The following is a 19377-nucleotide window of genomic DNA, read 5'->3' as shown; positions in this document are numbered from 1 at the left end:
TATCAGAGACGGCTAGTATATAGCTGGTATATAGCGTTACTCTACTCCTATATCAGAGACGGGCTAGTATATAGTGTTACTGCACTCTTATATCAGAGACGGCTAGTATATAGCTGGTATATAGCGTTACTCTACTCCTATATCAGAGACGGGCTAGTATATAGTGTTACTGCACTCTTATATCAGAGACGGGCTAGTATATAGCGTTACTATACTCCTATATCAGAGACGGATAGCATATACTGTTACTGCACTCCTATATCAGAGACGAGCTAGTAAATAGCTAGTATATAGCGTTACTGCACTACTATATCAGAGACGGCTAGTATATAGCTAGTATATAGCGTTACTATACTCCTATATCAGAGACGGGCTAGTATATAGCTAGTATATAGCGTTACTATACTCCTATATCAGAGACGGGCTAGTACATAGCTAGTATATAGTGTTACTATACTCCTATATCAGAGACGGGCTAGTATATAGCTAGTATATAGCGTTACTATACTCCTATATCAGAGACGGGCTAGTATATAGCGTTACTATACTCCTATATCAGAGACGGGCTAGTATATAGCGTTACTATACTCCTATATCAGAGACGGATAGCATATACTGTTACTGCACTCTTATATCAGAGACGGCTAGTATATAGCTGGTATATAGCGTTACTCTACTCCTATATCAGAGACGGGCTAGTATATAGTGTTACTGGACTCTTATATCAGAGACGGGCTAGTATATAGCGTTACTATACTCCTATATCAGAGACGGACTGGTATATAGCTAGTATATAGCGTTACTATACTCCTATATCAGAGATGGACTGGTATATAGCTAGTATATAGCTAGTACATAGCGTTACTGCGCTCCTCCATCAGAGACGGCTAGTATATAGCGTTACTATACTCCTATATCAGAGACAGACTGGTATATAGCTAGTATATAGCTAGTACATAGCGTTACTGCGCTCCTCCATCAGAGACGGCTAGTATATAGCTAGTATATAGCGTTACTACACTCCTATATCAGAGACGGACTGGTATATAGCTAGCATATAGCTAGTACATAGCGTTACTGCACTCCTCCATCAGAGACGGCTAGTATATAGCGTGTATATAGTGTTACTGCACTCCTATATCAGAGACGGACTGGTATATAGCTAGTATATAGCGTTACTGCACTCCTATATCAGAGACGGGCTAGTATATAGCTAGTATATAGTGTTACTATACTCCTATATCAGAGACGGGCTAGTATATAGCAAGTATATAGCGTTACTGCACTCCTATATCAGAGACGGACTGGTATATAGCTAGTATATAGTGTTACTGCACTCCTATATCAGAGACGGACTGGTATATGTCAGGTTTGCGGGTAGTGGATCCACTGGACCACTGCAGACGATGACTCAAGTCACTACCTGGGACCGGAGTCTAAGTGGCTCCCGGTTTTCACCAGAGCCCGCCGCAAAGCGGGTTAGACAAGCTGCGGCGTGGTACCACCAGGTCGTTCCTCAGGCTTGACTTGCCTGCAGTGGTGGCCAAGGTTGAGGTACAGAAACAGCAGTCAATCTCGTGGTCAAAGTCCTGGCACAGAGTCAGGGCAGGCGGCAGAGATGCAACGTCAGGGTTCAATCCGGGGTCAGCAACAGGAGGTCCAAGCAGAGGGGTACGGGAACACAGAACAGCAGCACGGAGGAACACAGGAACACGGAAACACAGAGGAGCTCAGGTAACACAGGAACACGGAGGGACACAGGAGACGCAGGAACGCAGGATACACAGGAACGCAGGCAAATCGCAGTAAAGCTTTCTCTCAGGCTGTGAGGCACAAAGATCCGGCAAGAGATACAGGAAGAGGCAGGCTTAAGTAGATTTGGTGAAAATGGCCAGCGCCAATTAGTGGCGCACTGGCCCTTTAAATTTGCTAAAGGTGGCGCGCGCGCGCCCTAGGAGGCGGGGACGCGCGCGCCGTGCTGCCGGAGTCGGCGTGGGAACGGGACGGGGTAAGTAAGATGCCGGGGGACCGGGGCAGCCATGGACCGCGGCACGGGTGCCCCTGCAACCCGGGAGGGGGGTCACAGAGGCACCCGTGACAGTAGCCCCCCCCCCCTTCGGCCTCCCCCTCCTCTTGGACTGAAGGAACCTGTGGAGAAGAGCACGATCCAGTATGTTCTCTTCGGGTTCCCATGACCTCTCCTCTGGGCCGAACCCCCTCCAGTCGACAAGGTAGAATCGTCTCCCTCTGACTGTCTTCATATCAAGGACTTCTCTCACCTCAAAGACATCAGAAGTATCAGCTTCAGGACCAGGAGAAGGTACATGCCGAGAGAATTGATTCAGGACGACAGGTTTCAGCAGGGAGACATGAAAAGAATTAGGGATGTGCATAGTGGAGGGAAGGCGGAGCTTATATGCCACTGGATTAATGCGCTGTAACACCTCGAACGGACCCAGGAAACGTGGACCCAGTTTGTAACTGGGAATCTTTAGCCGGACATATCTGGAGGAGAGCCACACTTTATCTCCAGGAGAGAAGATGGGAGGAGATCTGCGTCTTTTATCTGCCTGAGTCTTAATGCGGGCAGACGCCTGAAGCAAAGACCGTCGAGTCTGTTTCCAGATGGATTTAAGGTCCACTACCAACTCTTCTACAGCAGGAACATCAGCAGACACGGAGAGAGGTAGGGGTGGACGTGGAAGTCTCCCATACACAACAAAAAATGGGGCGGAGCCGGCAGACTCCGAATCCAGGGAATTATAGGAAAATTCTGCCCATGGGAGCAGAGCGGACCAGTCGTCCTGTCGGGCGGAAACAAAATGGCGAAGATAGCAGCCCAGGGTTTGATTAACCCTCTCAACTTGTCCGTTGGACTGAGGATGGTAAGCAGACGAGAAGTCCAGTTTCACTTGTAGTTGATGGCACAGGGACCGCCAGAAACGGGAAACAAACTGGACCCCTCGGTCCGAGACTATGTGCAGAGGTAGTCCATGTAGACGGAAGATGTGCTGAAAGAACAGGCTGGCAAGACGTGGGGCTGACGGCAGGCCTGGCAGGGGAACAAAATGGGCCATCTTGGAGAAGTGGTCTGTCACCACCCAGATAACGGTATTACCCACAGAGCATGGAAGACCGGTAATAAAGTCCATTGCCACGTGAGTCCACGGGCAGCTGGGTATCGGCAACGGCAAGAGAAGACCAGCTGGTTTAAGACGAGATGGCTTGTTTCGAGCACAGGAGGTGCAGGCGCCCACAAAGTCTCGTACATCCTTGACCATATCTGGCCACCAGTAGTGTCGGGAAATGAAGGCGAGAGAGCGCTGCACCCCAGGATGCCCAGCCACACGGGAGCAATGTCCCCAAGTCAGTATCCTCCTCCGAAGGGCAGGTCGGACATATATCTTGCCTGGAGGAAGTTGCCGAAGATCCACAGGAGCAGCAAGAACCAAGCGTTTAGGAGGAACAATATGTCTAGGAGCAGGATCCTCCCCAATCACATCCGAGGCACGGGAGAGAGCATCGGCCCTCACATTCTTCTCTGCAGGATGAAAATGTATGAGAAAATTGAAACGGGAGAAGAAGAGAGACCAACGAGCCTGTCTTGGATTGAGACGCTGGGCAGTCTGGAGGTACAGAAGGTTTTTATGATCGGTGTAGATATTAACTGGAAAACGAGCACCCTCCAGAAGATAACGCCATTCCTCCAAGGCCAGTTTTATTGCCAGAAGCTCACGATCACCAATAGAGTAATTCCGTTCTGCAGCTGAAAAGGTCTTGGAGAAGAACCCACAAGTGAGAGTTCTGCCCTTGGGGCCCTTCTGTGTGAGTACGGCTCCAGCACCAACGGATGAGGCGTCAACCTCAAGCAGGAACGGCTTCTCAGAGTCAGGTCGAGTAAGAACGGGAGCAGATGAAAAAGCAGATTTTAACTTAGAGAAGGCGTCTTCTGCCGCCGGAGACCAGTGTCTAGGGTTGGCGTTCTTCTTCGTCAGGGCCACAATGGGAGACACCACGGAGGAAAAATGTGGGATGAACTGCCGGTAATAATTGGCAAATCCCAGGAATCTCTGGATAGCTCGCAGCCCCACTGGACGTGGCCAGTGAAGTACTGCAGACACTTTAGCAGGGTCCATCTGAAGTCCCTTGTCCGAAACAATATATCCAAGGAACAGAAGACTCTTCTGATTAAATAGACACTTCTCCAGCTTAGTGTAGAGGCGATTGGTCCTTAGGCGCCTGAGAACCTGCCGTACGTGGTTCTGATGGGATGCAATGTCCGCAGAGAACACCAGAATGTCGTCCAAGTATACCACGACACAGGTATAGAGCAAGTTTCTGAAAATGTCATTGACAAAGTCCTGAAATACCGCTGGAGCATTACAGAGACCGAAAGGCATAACAAGGTACTCGAAGTGCCCATCTCGAGTATTGAAGGCGGTCTTCCACTCATCACCTTCACGTATGCGTATGAGATTATATGCCCCTCGCAGATCTAACTTGGTGAAGATCTTGGCACCCCGTAGACGGTCAAAAAGTTCGGTGATGAGAGGCAAAGGGTAACGGTTTTTCACCGTGACTTTGTTGAGTCCATGGTAATCTATGCACGGACGAAGGGAACCATCCTTCTTGGCCACAAAGAAGAAGCCAGCACCGGCAGGTGAAAAAGACTTCCGGATGAATCCCTTCTGCAAATTTTCCTTAATATAGGCCGACATGGCCGCAGTTTCAGGCACGGACAGCGGGTAAACTCGACCTCGTGGCGGGGATGTTCCTGGCAGCAGTTCAATAGGACAATCGTACGGACGATGCGGTGGCAAGGTCTCCGCTTGCTTTTCAGAGAAGACATCAGCAAAGTCCAGGTAAGCAGCGGGAAGACCCTTCAAAGACTTGGGAGACAAGGTGGAAGGTATAGTAGAGGCTGGACGAAGAGCCCTGAGACAGCAGGACTGGCATCCAGGACCCCAGCGAAGAACCTCCCCAGTCTTCCAGTCAAGAACAGGTGCATGTCTCTGCAGCCACGGAAGTCCCAACAGAATGGAGGAAGTGGAACGGGGAAGTACGTAGAAAGACAGTCTCTCCATATGCAGGGCACCAACTTGCAGACACAGAGGTTCAGTGCGATACTGGACTGGATCAGAGAGGATCTGACCACTGACCGAAGATATGACCAGGGGCTTGTCGAGGCGGATCACTGGAATGTGATGCTGCGAGACCAGTGCAGCATTCACAAAATTCCCCGCGGATCCAGAGTCCAAGAAGGCACACACTTGGAACTGGCTGCTCGTACCAACGCTGAGGAGCACAGGAATGGTCAAACGTGGAGAAGCTTCGCACACACCTAGGGACGCTTCTCCCAAGAACCCTAGGTGGTGGCATTTCCCGAACGTTGAGGACGGACAGGACACTTCCTGATGAAATGTTCAGGACTCGCACAATAGAGGCAGAGGTCTCCCTGTCGTCTTCTGTTGCGTTCCTGGGAAGAGAGTCTGGCTCTGTCCACCTCCATAGGCTCTTCGGCAGGCGGTACAACTGGTGACTGGAGCGGCCTCTGGAAGACAGGAGCCAGGCGAGAGAGACGTCTTGGATGAGCTTGCGGCTGCTCGAGAAGAGACTCTTCGGCACGCTCTCTAAATCGCACGTCTATCCGGGTGGCCAGAGAGATTAGACCACTCAGAGTGGACGGCAGATCACGAGCGGCCAGAGCGTCTTTAACATGGGAGGAGAGTCCTGTTTTGAAGGCTGCGGACAGGGCTGCGTCGTTCCAAGTGAGCTCCGAGGCCAGGGTACGGAACTGCACGGCGTACTCTCCAACTGATGAAACTCCCTGACGCAGATTCAACAATGCAGTCTCAGCAGAGGAGGCCCGTGCTGGTTCTTCGAAAACAGACCGGAATTCTGCCAGAAATGCCGAAAGTGTAGCAGTGACCGGGTCGTCTCTGTCCCAAAGCGGAGTAGCCCAGGCCAGGGCTTTCCCGGAGAGGAAGCTGAGGATAAATGCCACCTTGGAACGCTCCGTGACGAACTGGGACGGCATGAGCTCTATGTGTAGAGAACACTGGGTGATGAAGCCCCTGCATAACTTGGGATCCCCGTCATACTTGCCGGGCATAGAAAGACGTAGCCTGGGTTCGGTAGCAGGAAGTACAGCCGGAGATGCAGGAGTTGCAGGAACAGCTTCAGGGACCTGTTGCTGATGCTGGGTAGATAGCAACTGTTGCAGCATGGCGGTGACTTGCTCCAACTGCTCGCGCTGTGCGGCAATCTGCCGAGATTGATGCATCACAATCGTAGCAAGATCGGGCCGACTGGGAGACGGAACCTCAGCGGGATCCATGGCCGGATCTTACTGTCAGGTTTGCGGGTAGTGGATCCACTGGACCACTGCAGACGATGACTCAAGTCACTACCTGGGACCGGAGTCTAAGTGGTACCCGGTTTTCACCAGAGCCCGCCGCAAAGCGGGTTAGACAAGCTGCGGCGTGGTACCACCAGGTCGTTCCTCAGGCGTGACTTGTCTGCAGTGGCGGCTAAGGTTGTGGTACAAGAACGGCAGTCAATCTCGTGGTCAAAGTCCAGGCACAGGGTCAGGGCAGGCGGCAGAGATGCAACGTCAGGGTTCAATCCGGGGTCAGCAACAGGAGGTCCAAGCAGAGGGGTACGGGAACACAGAACAGCAGCACGGAGGAACACAGGAACACGGAAACACAGAGGAGCTCAGGTAACACAGGAACACGGAGGGACACAGGAGACGCAGGAACGCAGGATACACAGGAACGCAGGCAAATCGCAGTAAAGCTTTCTCTCAGGCTGTGAGGCACAAAGATCCGGCAAGAGATACAGGAAGAGGCAGGCTTAAGTAGATTTGGTGAAAATGGCCAGCGCCAATTAGTGGCGCACTGGCCCTTTAAATTTGCTAAAGGTGGCGCCGTGCTGCCGGAGTCGGCGTGGGAACGGGACGGGGTAAGTAAGATGCCGGGGGACCGGGGCAGCCATGGACCGCGGCACGGGTGCCCCTGCGACCCGGGAGGGGGGTCACAGAGGCACCCGTGACAGTATATAGCTAGTATATAGTGTTACTGCACTCCTATATCAGAGATGGGCTAGTATATAGCTAGTATATAGTGTTACTGCACTCCTATATCAGAGACGGACTGGTATATAGCTAGCATATAGCTAGTACATAGCTAGTATATAGCGTTACTGCACTCCTATATCAGAGATGGGCTAGTATATAGCTAGTATATAGTGTTACTACACTCCTATATCAGAGACGGCTAGTATATAGCTAGTATATAGCGTTACTACACTCCTATATCAGAGACGACTAGTATATAGCTAGTATATAGTGTTACTACACTCCTATATCAGAGACGACTAGTATATAGCTAGTATATAGCGTTACTGCACTACTATATCAGAGACGGCTAGTATATAGCTAGTATATAGCGTTACTATACTCCTATATCAGAGACGGGCTAGTATATAGCTAGTATATAGCGTTACTATACTCCTATATCAGAGAGGGGCTAGTATATAGCTAGTATATAGTGTTACTGCACTCCTATATCAGAGACGGCTAGTATATAGCTAGTGTATAGCGTTACCTCTCTCCTATATCAGAGATGGGCTAGTATATAGCTGGTATATAGCGTTACTGCGCTCCTCCATCAGAGACGGCTAGTATATAGCTAGTATATAGCGTTACTATACTCCTATATCAGAGACGGCTAGTATATAGCTAGTATATAGCGTTACTACACTCCTATATCAGAGACGGCTAGTATATAGCTAGTATATAGTGTTACTGCACTCCTATATCAGAGACTGGCTAGTATATAGCTAGTATATAGCGTTTCTGCACTCCTATATCAGAGACGGGCTAGTATATAGCTAGTATATAGTGTTACTATACTCCTATATCAGAGACGGGGTAGTATATAGCTAGTATATAGTGTTACTATACTCCTATATCAGAGACTGGCTAGTATATAGCTAGTATATAGTGTTACTACACTCCTATATCAGAGACGACTAGTATATAGCTAGTATATAGTGTTACTGCACTCCTATATCAGAGACGGGCTAGTATATAGCTAGTATATAGTGTTACTATACTCCTATATCAGAGACGGGCTAGTATATAGCTAGTATATAGTGTTACTATACTCCTATATCAGAGAGGGGCTAGTATATAGCTAGTATATAGTGTTACTATACTCCTATATCAGAGACGGGCTAGTATATAGCTAGTATATAGCGTTACTATACTCCTATATCAGAGACGAGCTAGTATATAGCTAGTATATAGTGTTACTGCACTCCTATATCAGAGACGGGCTAGTATATAGCTAGTATATAGTGTTACTGCACTCCTATATCAGAGACGGGCTAGTATATAGCTAGTATATAGCGTTACTATACTCCTATATCAGAGACGGGCTAGTACATAGCTAGTGTATAGCGTTACCTCTCTCCTATATCAGAGATGGGCTAGTATATAGCTGGTATATAGCGTTACTGCGCTCCTCCATCAGAGACGGCTAGTATATCGCGTTACTACACTCCTGGGCAGATCCTACTATATTTACCTCCTTTAATAAACTTTCCCATGGTGGCGGCTGCTGCAGCGAGTGACAGAACACAAGGTGCAGCCGCTCCTGGGCCTTATCTGACCCGAGATGTTGTCATAAGAGATTCCTGGTAATCTGATGTCTGGTCAGCTGTACATACTGTACTCCATTATCTCCGGTACACTTATGTCTGTATAATCAGCGCGCCATTCATACGCCTATCGCATAGGTACAGGGCCGCACCGCACAGTCGCCACAGATCATTACCAGATGTGGTTAGTAGTAGTGGGAGTCTGGGGTATCGAGCGGCTCGTTCAGGTTATTGAGGATTGATATATTGATTGTCCATTGTCAGGGTGGAAGGGAATGGGGCTATACTGCGATACCTGCCACCTTATAGCGCTATACAATCACCCCCACTTTACAAGAGCCCCTCTGTGTTTCAGATTCACAGGCTGATACACTGTTTCCCTCTCTGCTCCCTCTGCCTGCTGTAATCTCACACAGTGGGAGAGGGAAAGTGCTCCTTGCACACTGTAACAGCCTGTGAAGCTGCAACACAGAGGGGCTCTGGTGCAGTACAATCTCCACAAGACTTCTGACTCATTCGAATAATTTTAAAAGTAGATTTTAGAAGGAAGGAGGCCATGGATAACAAATATAAGGAGATTACCATAGTCACGGTGCCTGGATCTATGAGTAATGTCCCTGGTTTATCATGGTGGATTTTCATGGCAGATTTCCATGACGGTTTTTGGATGTTAGTCATTTGTAGCCTAAACCTTTATGACCCCTTTGTGTATCTCTTCTCCTTTCTTACTGGTTCAACCTGAAATCTAAGTTTAGACATCTGCTCCTCCAAGTTATATATATAGACTTCTCCAGACTATTTATAGGAGCGGGGTCCATGCCAGCAAATCGAAAGAAATGAAGTGCAATCGTGATCTGGAGGAGACGGTGACGAAATATTTGCACAGTAATAACATTTTTTATATTCGCTGTACACAATAGATTTATAGCCTTTCCGAAACACGGAGCGTTCCTGGAAAATAGGATGTCCAGATATGAGCAAACAGCCTCCGGGCGCTACCATCACCACACTACAGGGGGCGCTAGTCTCCATAGAGCTCAGGGGCAGATGAGTATGGGGTAATGCGACGCATGTGAGTTACACTAAGGAACAATAGTTCTGTGAACCCTGTGATACTGACCCTGATGCTACATCCAGATCTAATTTGTTACAATGGGGCAGATTTACTTACCCGGTCTATTCGCGATCCAGCGGCGCGTTCTCTGCAGTGGATTTGGGTCCGGCCGGGATTCACTAAGGTAGTTCCTCCGACGTCCACCAGGTGGCGCTGCTGCGCAGAAGTTCCCCGGAATGCACTGATCTTCACCAAGCCTGACCAAGTGAAGGTAAGCGCGAGTCCCGCAACACTTTTTTTTTTTTTTAAATACGGCGGTTTTTCCGAATCTGTCGGGTTTTCGTTCGGCCACGCCCCCGATTTCCGTTGCGTGCATGCCAGCGCCGATGCGCCACAATCCCGGGGCAATTCAGGGGAAATCGGCGCAAATCGGAAATATTCGGTTAACGCGTCGGGAAAACGCGAATCGGGACCTTAGTAAATGACCCCCAATGTATCAGTGAATAATTGGAGTCATTATAACCATAATTTGGTCTGTATTTGTCCCCCCTTTCTCTGAAGCCCTAAAGCAGCTGCCTGCTTTGCTTACCCCTCTTCCTGATACATTGTAGCTACATAACCTCTTCATACAACCAGAAGCTCCCCTATACATCTCACATTGCTCCCTATAGTCATATATGTTATTTTAGCAATTTTTGGGATGCAAACTACCCTAAGCACAGAAGATTTACTATCCTATGTCATAGGCCTGCGCACTGCAAGTGACATCAGCTGTGACATTATATCCTAAGGCGACACATAGTGTAATCAGCCTGGTGCCATTACATAGTAAATGAAACCCTTTAAGTATTAAATAAAAGCAAACGAATTGCTTAAAGGGGATGTGCCATCAGTGCTAGGTATTGTCCCTGGAAAGATGTGTAATCAGACCTTTGTACATGTTGTTAGTAGCAGCAGAACTGTGAGATATAAGTTTATATTCCGGGAGTACACTGTGGGTATCTCCTCACACTGCTGTGCCCTTTGCTCTCTAAAGACAGTCTTAGTTATACTTAGTAATACTATAGCAGACAGTATTAGTTATCGGCTTTGGTGAGTTGTGTAAGCATACATTTATATGTCTATTGTTAGCAGCAGCAGGACTGCGAAATATGGATTTATATTCTAAGATTGTAGCTTTGGGTGTCCTCACACTGCTGTGCTCTTAGCTCTCTGCACTGAACTACTCCACAGCTCCTTCCCTCTGCAGTTGCATCCTACCAGAACCTACAGCTTTGCCTTGCATTAAACTTTTGCACTAATACATTTCTTATTAGTGGATGAATTTCAGTTTGTCTGAGCAAATCCCTCACAGAGATAAACTGAAACATTCTGTCTAAAACCACCACCAGAGGGAGCTCATAGGCAGATTCATTCAATGTATTGTATACACATTATGCAGTGAGCTCCCTCTAGTGGTGGAGCCATGATGTCTCAATTTTATTACTTTTCTCTATATCTATGCAGAGGATTTGAGCTCTGTATTGCTTAAACATAATTTGGCACCCTAGATAGACAGATAACAGCATAGAATTGTGGACTTTTTTTAGAGTAGAAATTAATTATTTAAAGTAATATTTCCATTGTAGAAAGTTTAATGATCACTTTTCACTTTCAGAAATGCATTTCAGTTATTACATCATTAAAATGCAGCCTAAAGGGGTGCGGGGGAAGTATTGCATCTGAGTTCTGGAGAACAATGGGGCCCAAATCTTTTGTCAAGATAACTTCAGTAAGGTATGTGGGGGCTGTTTTGCACTGATTCGCACTGGGGTCCTGGGCAACCTCTGACCTCAGTCATTCATGGTGATACTAAGAGTGTCCCCAATACAGAGGTGAAAAAATCACTATATGGCCACCAGGTGGCGCTGCTCCTTTCCACTTGGTCACTGTCATTGTAATGTAGATTTTTGGAGGTTATTATATTATTAATGTGGAGTTCCAAAAAAATTTGATGCAAAATGTGATTTTTAGTTAATGTGATTTAATAAAAAAACCAAAACGTATAACGTAAGTAGTGCAGGCCCTCATGAGACCCATACGTTTCTTGTTCGAATGTTCTCTCTGTGTTTGCGTGGGTTTCCTCCGGGTCCTCCGGTTTCCTCCCACACTACAAAACATACTGGTAGGTTGATTAGATTGTGAGCTCCGTTGGGGACAGGGACTGATTTGGCAAACTCTGTGGGCTATATATAAATAAAGGAATTATTATTATTAATTATTTCCATATGAGGAAACCAGTCCTATAAGTGGGGGCTGATATGCATTTTACATTGGGGTCATCAGTCTATGACTATATGGCGCTGTATCACTACATGTAAGTGTTATGCAAACACAGTTAATCCTCTTCTTATAATGAAATGGAATGGGTACATAGTGTTCCCCCGTTGGGTCCTTGTACTATATGCAGTATTTATAGTAAGAGGGAAGTCATCTTTACGGTACGTTCTCCTCTGGTTTGCTTAGCTATGTAAACAGCGCTGTATATTGAGGACCTGTCATCAGGCCAAGTCAGGGGAGGGAGTGTCAGTAAATTTTGGTGTTTTTGTGCTATACACACGAGATCCCACTGATTCGGTTGACTTCCGAACAATGATGCAATGTCACGTCCTGCACAGAGGAACCCACAACCCACCCAACCAGTTCTCAGCAGCTCATAGTGTTCCCTAAGGCGATTCCTCAAGTCCTACAAGGGAACAAAACACTTCTCCGAAAAAAACAAATCATGTCACTTTCTGGACTAGAAATATAATGATGTCAAAAATTATGGACCTCCCCAAAATCATGGATGGGCACTGCTCTCATTTATACTCAAATTCATCATATTCACAGACGATGGGGCAAATTTAATTACCCGGTCCTGTCGCGATCCCTGATCCGGACGGTCCGACGAGGATGAAGTCTGGCGCGATTCATGTAGCTCATGCGCCCCTGCATGTGTCGCTTCCCCGTTCAGGTCCGCCGGAGTTCACCTTCTTCTTCCCGATGCTTGTTAGTGCGTGTCTTGGGACACAATTTGAATTTTAAATCCCGCGCGTTGTCCGAATCCGTCAAGTTGCCCGATGCCCCCCCCCCCCCGATTTGCTTTGCATGAAAGTTTGCGCCAAAATCCAATCGCGTGCGCCAAAAAAACCTGTTAAATGCGGTGCAACGCGGAAATCGTAGGGTCCACGGACTCTTAGTAAATGAGCCCCAACTACTTGGACTCTCTATTTAAAGCTTGAGGACTATGGTGCTCACTGGGGGGGGGGGGTCTTTTTTTTCTGTATTGTCCTTTTTTTTTTCTTTTTGTCTTGTTTCATTGTTATGTCTCTTTGTTCGAAAACAGAAATAAAAATGGAGACTGGTCTTTAATAAAAATTCATTTGATCCCAAAAAACTTCATCATATTCCTTATCAAATCTTGTAAATCTAAAATAAATTTATATAATCTAACATTTTTATACACAGTGATTTATGACAAATGCCAGGAGCTGGGCTTGAGCTAATACACAGCAGCGACAACAGCCAAACAAGCTGAGCTGCAGTGTAAAGCATGAGGGAGAATACAGGGGAGTTCTGGATCCACAGAACTAGACATTGAAGTCCACTGGACCGGGGTCATCCAATTTTGTTAGATAGACGTAGTTCATCTGATATTACATGGGTGGTGGTCATTTTATCACAAAGTGTAGCAAAAGTTATTTTTCCGCCGCTACTACGTGCCTGGTTCTAATTCTCCATGACCAAGGCAGAATGTTACAGAATGTTCCGGTGCGGAGTACAACAGATTCCTAGAAGTTCTTGCTATCCGATAATCCCTGGTGATAACTGTGACGGTTCATATAAGAGTCAGTGTCCTCCATTGGAATGTGACCCTGCGGTAACGCTAATACATAACTTCCCAACATTATGAATTCCAGAGCTGGATTCATAATTCTGCTGGATGTTATTGGAGCTCCTCTTTAGGGACTGATGTATAGATTGAATCAGTGTGCAGACACTGAACAAGCAGAGGCATGCTCTGCAGTCAGAAAGTCAGCCACCCCCGGAGCATCACCTATTGGGACACTTTTCAATAGACTTGTGCTTTGAAATTCTACTGATGTTTCCATTGTCTTCTATGGAGCAGGCTCCTCGGTAGCTTTAGTCTCCCTAATCACTTATTAAAGGGAACCTGTCACCAGATTTTACTCCAGTAAACTACTACCCCTTCAGGTGGGGGATGAAATGTCCTTTCTAGAATTCCTTATTTAATGTGAAGTTTCACCTGTTTACCTATAAAAAATCATGGTCATGTGACAATGAGCAGAAAAGAGTCATATTTTACCTTAGATGAGTCAAGATTGAAGGGTGGTATTTACTTCAGATGCCTCTATCTTCAGCTCTATAACACCTTGAAACTAATTAGCATATTAAAGATAATTATCTCATCTTTCAGATCACATCAGGCTTGTGGTTCTGTGATCTACAGATCACAGCCAAAGATATTGTTCAAGATAAAGATCCACTTCTTGCCTTCTTATTAGCTGTCTGTATCGCTGGATCTGTAGGTCACAAGAACCACAAGATGAGATATATATCATATATATACATATCTTTAATATGATATCACTAGCCGCATGTTTCTAGGAGCTATAGAACTAAAGAAAGGGGCATCTTAAGTGACTCTCCCCCTGCAACCACTAAACTTGACTCATCTCAGGCAGACATGACTCTTCTCAGGCAGACATGACTCTTCTCAGGCAGACATGACTCATCTCTACTCATCGTCACATGACTCTGAAGGAGTTTTTTTTTTAATAGATAAATGAGTGAGATTTCATATAAAGGAGGGACAGCACATTTCATTCCCTACCTGAGGGGGGTAGTAGTTTAATGGTGTAAAATCTGATGACCGGTTCCCATTCCAGGCATATCCTATGCGGTGGTCTAGAAGTGTTGTAAATTGATTCTCCATTTTGTGGTTGCCATGTCAACAGCCCCTGACACAGCCCCCTACGATTAGCCCAGACCTGATGGCGGCAATGAATAGGACTATCCCTTTAATAACCAAGTATTACAGACATCTTCATTCCATTATCTTATTACATTATGGGAGAGGTGGATGAGATAATTGTAGGTAAATCACTGATGAAAGGCGTCACCCAGGACAGCAGGCGATCGCGTCCGGCAGGCGACATAGTGATATGTGTACACACAGGTCCTCCTGACCTTCCCTTTATCGCTGACTTTTTATTACGGCTCCAACATCAGCCATGATACCCATGTTACCATGGCAACAAGCGCAGACATTAAAGGCAAAGTAATGAGATGCGCTGAGAATTCGCACGTCTGCTCGCGGCTCGTCACGTTTCTCAGTTCAGGCTGCACAATAGTCACAAGGTGATGGAAGAGACCGAACCGTCATCTCTAACCAGACGGGGACGTGCAAATATCCAGCCATAACTTCCCACATCATAGTCCATAAACATATGAAGAGGATTGTACAGACTCGGATAGAAATAACTGCATTTACAAAATGAGCTTTCCCGGTGTGATTTTATGTACTGTATGGACTACGTTGAAGTATTATATGGTATTATAAGCACTATATGGCAGTATTATATGGTACTATATGCACTATATGGCAGTATTATATGGTACTATATGCACTATATGGCAGTATTACAGGCACAATATGCACTATATGGCAGTATTATATGGCACTATATGGCGGTGTTATATGGCACTATATGGCAGTATTATATGGCAGAATTATATGGCACTATATGGCGGTATTATATGGCACTATATGCACTATGTGGCAGTATTATATGGTACTATATGCACTATATGGCAGTATTACAGGCACAATATGCACTATATGGCAGTATTATATGGCACTATATGGCGGTGTTATATGGCACTATATGGCAGTATTATATGGCAGAATTATATGGCACTATATGGCAGTATTATATGGCACTATATGCACTATATGGCAGTATTATATGGCAGTATTATATGGCACTATGTGGCAGCACTACATGCCACTATATGCACCAAGTGGCAGTTTTATATGGCGCTACTATATACAACACTATTTACACTATGTGGCAGTATTATTTAGTACTATGTGGAAGTATAACATGGTGCTATTTGCATCACGTTGCAGTATTACATGGGACTAAATGCACTTTGCTGCACTTTTATATTTCTCTCTCTGGACAATGTGGAAAGGGAGTATTACATCATGTTGTAGCATTATGTGGCACTCTATGGCAGTGTTACATGGCGTTATATGCAAAATCTGGCAATATATTACGTTAGTATATGCACTATGTGGAAGGGTTATATTGCACTATATGGTCAGTATTTGATGGAACTATGTCGATTATGTAGAAATAAGACGCGCCATTTTTTGCACATTATGTGGCAGTATTATATGGATATTATATGTTATTTAGTACTGTGTGTTTTTAGGTATTATATATATACACAGTACATGCATTACGGGCAGTCCCCGGGTTACATACAAGATAGAGTCCATAGGTTTGTTCTTACGTTGAATGTGTATGTAAGTCGAAACTGTATAGATCCAGGCAAAATTTTTGCCCCTGTGACAAACGGAGTTTAACATTTTTTTGCTGTAATGGGACCAAGGATTATCAATAAAGCTTCATTACAGACACCTTACAGCTGATTATTGCAATCTGGGACTATAGTAACATCCAGAGAGCTTCACCAGAGGTCAGAGGGGTCCGTCTTAAACTAGGGGTTCGTCTGTAAGTCGGGTGTCCTTAAGTAGGGGACCGACTGTATTATATTAGTGTTATCCCACCTGTCTCTCGTCACCTCTATATGGTGTACGCGGTCTGTATACTGGGTCTGTATACTGGGTCTTGAGGTCACACACTTCTAGTACACCCTGTACAGTGAGAACTAATAATTGGGCGCCATCCAGCTCCCAGTGTTATTTTGTACCATCAGATGGATACAATATCCTCTTTGTGGGGTAGGATTCCTCCCTGTGAAATGGGCACACAATGTGGGAGGTCACCTAGGTCACTCATCCAATACTCATGGGAATATAATAGGAGAATCCAGCGGTGACATCAATGCGGGATATAAAGTTATACAGAAATCCCTCTAGTCACCGATCCCCCCCTTCCTCCGGTGCCACCCTAATTCTGACCGCACTGTATACTGCGGCACTATGTAAAAGTACTACAGTGACACCCTTGTACTGACCGCACTGTATCTGGGTTTGCAGAAGGGGCCTGTGTATAGTCATTTCAATGGGATTCAATGTCATTCCGATGCTTTGAGTCTATATTGAACCAAGGAGTCTCCGCCTAGTAAGCACACACTGGTAGCACTTGTCTGGAGCACTGAACAATCATGAGAACTTTCCTTAGAAGGATTATGTGGCAAGAGCTAAGTATAACCAGAGCCACCACCCCAAAATATTATCCTTTAGAGTATATTTTACATTGGGATAGATAATCTTACATCTTGGCAACCACTCTCCTATATAGCACCCTAGGCAGCTGCCTACAGTCATGGCCACAAGTTTTGAGAATGATACAAATGTTAATTTTTACAAAGTCTACTGCATCAGGTTTTATAAGGGCAATTTGCATAGACTCCAGAATGTTATAAAGAGTGATCAGCTTTACAGCAATTCATTGCAAAGTCAATATTTGCCTAGAAAATGAACTTTTTCCCCCAAAACACATTTCAACTTCATTGCAGGCGCCTTAAAAGGAGCAGGTAACATGGTGTCAGTGATGTCTCCAGTAACACAGGTGTGGGTGTTGATGAGGACAGGGCTGGAGATCAATCTGTCAGGATTAAGTAAGAATCACACCAGTGGACACTTTAAGAGGAGGCTGGTGCTTGGCATCATTGTTTCTCTTCTGTTAACCATGGTTATCTCTAAAGAAACACGTGCAGTCATCATTGCACTGCACAAAACTGGCCTAACAGGGAAGAGTATCGCAGCTAGAAAGATTGCACCTCAGTCACCAATCTATCGCATCATCAAGGAATTCAAGGAGAGAGGTCCCATTGTTGCCAAAAAGGCTCCAGGCGCCCAAGAAGGACCAGCAAGCGTTAGGACCGTCTCATAAAAGTGTTTCAGCTTGGGGATGGGGCTCCCAGCAGTGCAGAGCTTGCTCAGGAATGGCAGCAGGCAGGTGTGAGGCATCTGCACGCACTGTGAGACTGCAGAGACTCTTGGAGCACGGCCTGGTGTCCAGGAGGGCAGCAAAGAAGCCACTTCTCTCCAGAAAACACATCAGGGACAGACTGATATTCTGCAGGAGGTGCAGGGAGTGGACTGCTGAGGACTGGGGGGAGAGTCATTTTCTCTGAGGAATCCCCTTTCTGATAGTTTGGAACATCTGGAAAACAGCTTGTTGGGAGAAGACAAGGTGAGCGATACCACCAGTCTTGTCTCATGCCACCTGTAAAGCCTCCTGCAACCATTCATGTGTGGGGCGGCTTCTCAGCCAAGGGAATCGGCTCTCTCACAGTCTTACCTAAAAACACATCCATGAATAAAGAATGGGACCAGAATGTCCTCCAAGAGCAACTTCTCCCAACCGTCCAGGAGCAGTTTGGTGATCAGCAATGCCTTTTCCAGCATGATGGAGCACCTTGCCATAAAGCAAAGGTGATAACTAAATGGTTCAGGGAACAAAACATAGAGATTTTGGGTCCATGGCCTGGAAACTCCCCAGATCTTAATCCCATTGAGAACTTGTGGTCAATCGTCAAGAGACAAAAAACAACAAATTGTGACAGAATGCAGCAGTGATTGTGCAGGAATGGACGGCGACCAGTCAGGATTTGGTCCAGAAGGTGATTGAGAGCTGCCAGGGAGAATTGCAGAGGTCCCGGAGAAGAAGGAACAACGCTGCAGTAACTGACAATTAAAGCTTTTGTTACTCATTGTCCCCATTCCGATTCTATCTGCATCCTCAGGACTCAAATAGAGTTAAATATGATGGGGAAGCAGGGAGTCACCAGCTCCTCGCTCCACCATTCTTCCACCGTGTGAAATTTTATGGATTCGGTCATCTGATCAAATAGTGTAGCTTTAAAGTCCTGTACTAATGGAAATATGCCAGCAGCACTGCTCTACTAATCCCAGAACAATGCACCAGAATAATCTATTGTTCTCAGTATCAATCCCGGCCAAGACATAAAAGTGCAGCCTCTAAATATCTGACAAAGATAAAAATTTCTCCAATCTGTAACTCTACAATTCCCCACCTGAGGGAATGCTCATTTAATCAGACCTTTGTGTATGTCGTCAGTAGCAGCAGGACTGTGAAAATGCATTTATATTTCAGGATTGAACCAGGATTGTCCTCACACTGCTGTGCGTCTTAGCTCTCCAAATTGAACTGCTGCTCTACAGCCCCTTCCTTCTGCTCTGGTTAAATGTTACAACAGTAGGGCGAGGGATGTGAAGCAGTTTAATGCAGAGAGCTAAGAACACAGCAGTGTTCCATATATCACAGTCCTGCTGCTACTAACAGCATACACAGAGGTTTGATTACAGATCTCTCCAGGGACATGACCTAACACTTTGGGGCAAATTTACTTACCTGGTCCTTTCACGATCCCCGATTTGGACGGTCCGACGAGGA

This window comes from Engystomops pustulosus, chromosome 8 (assembly GCF_040894005.1).
Source record: "Engystomops pustulosus chromosome 8, aEngPut4.maternal, whole genome shotgun sequence".
Classification (NCBI taxonomy): Eukaryota; Metazoa; Chordata; class Amphibia; order Anura; family Leptodactylidae; genus Engystomops; species Engystomops pustulosus.
The sequence above is the reverse complement of the archived record's forward strand: the minus strand, read 5'-3'. Positions refer to the sequence as shown.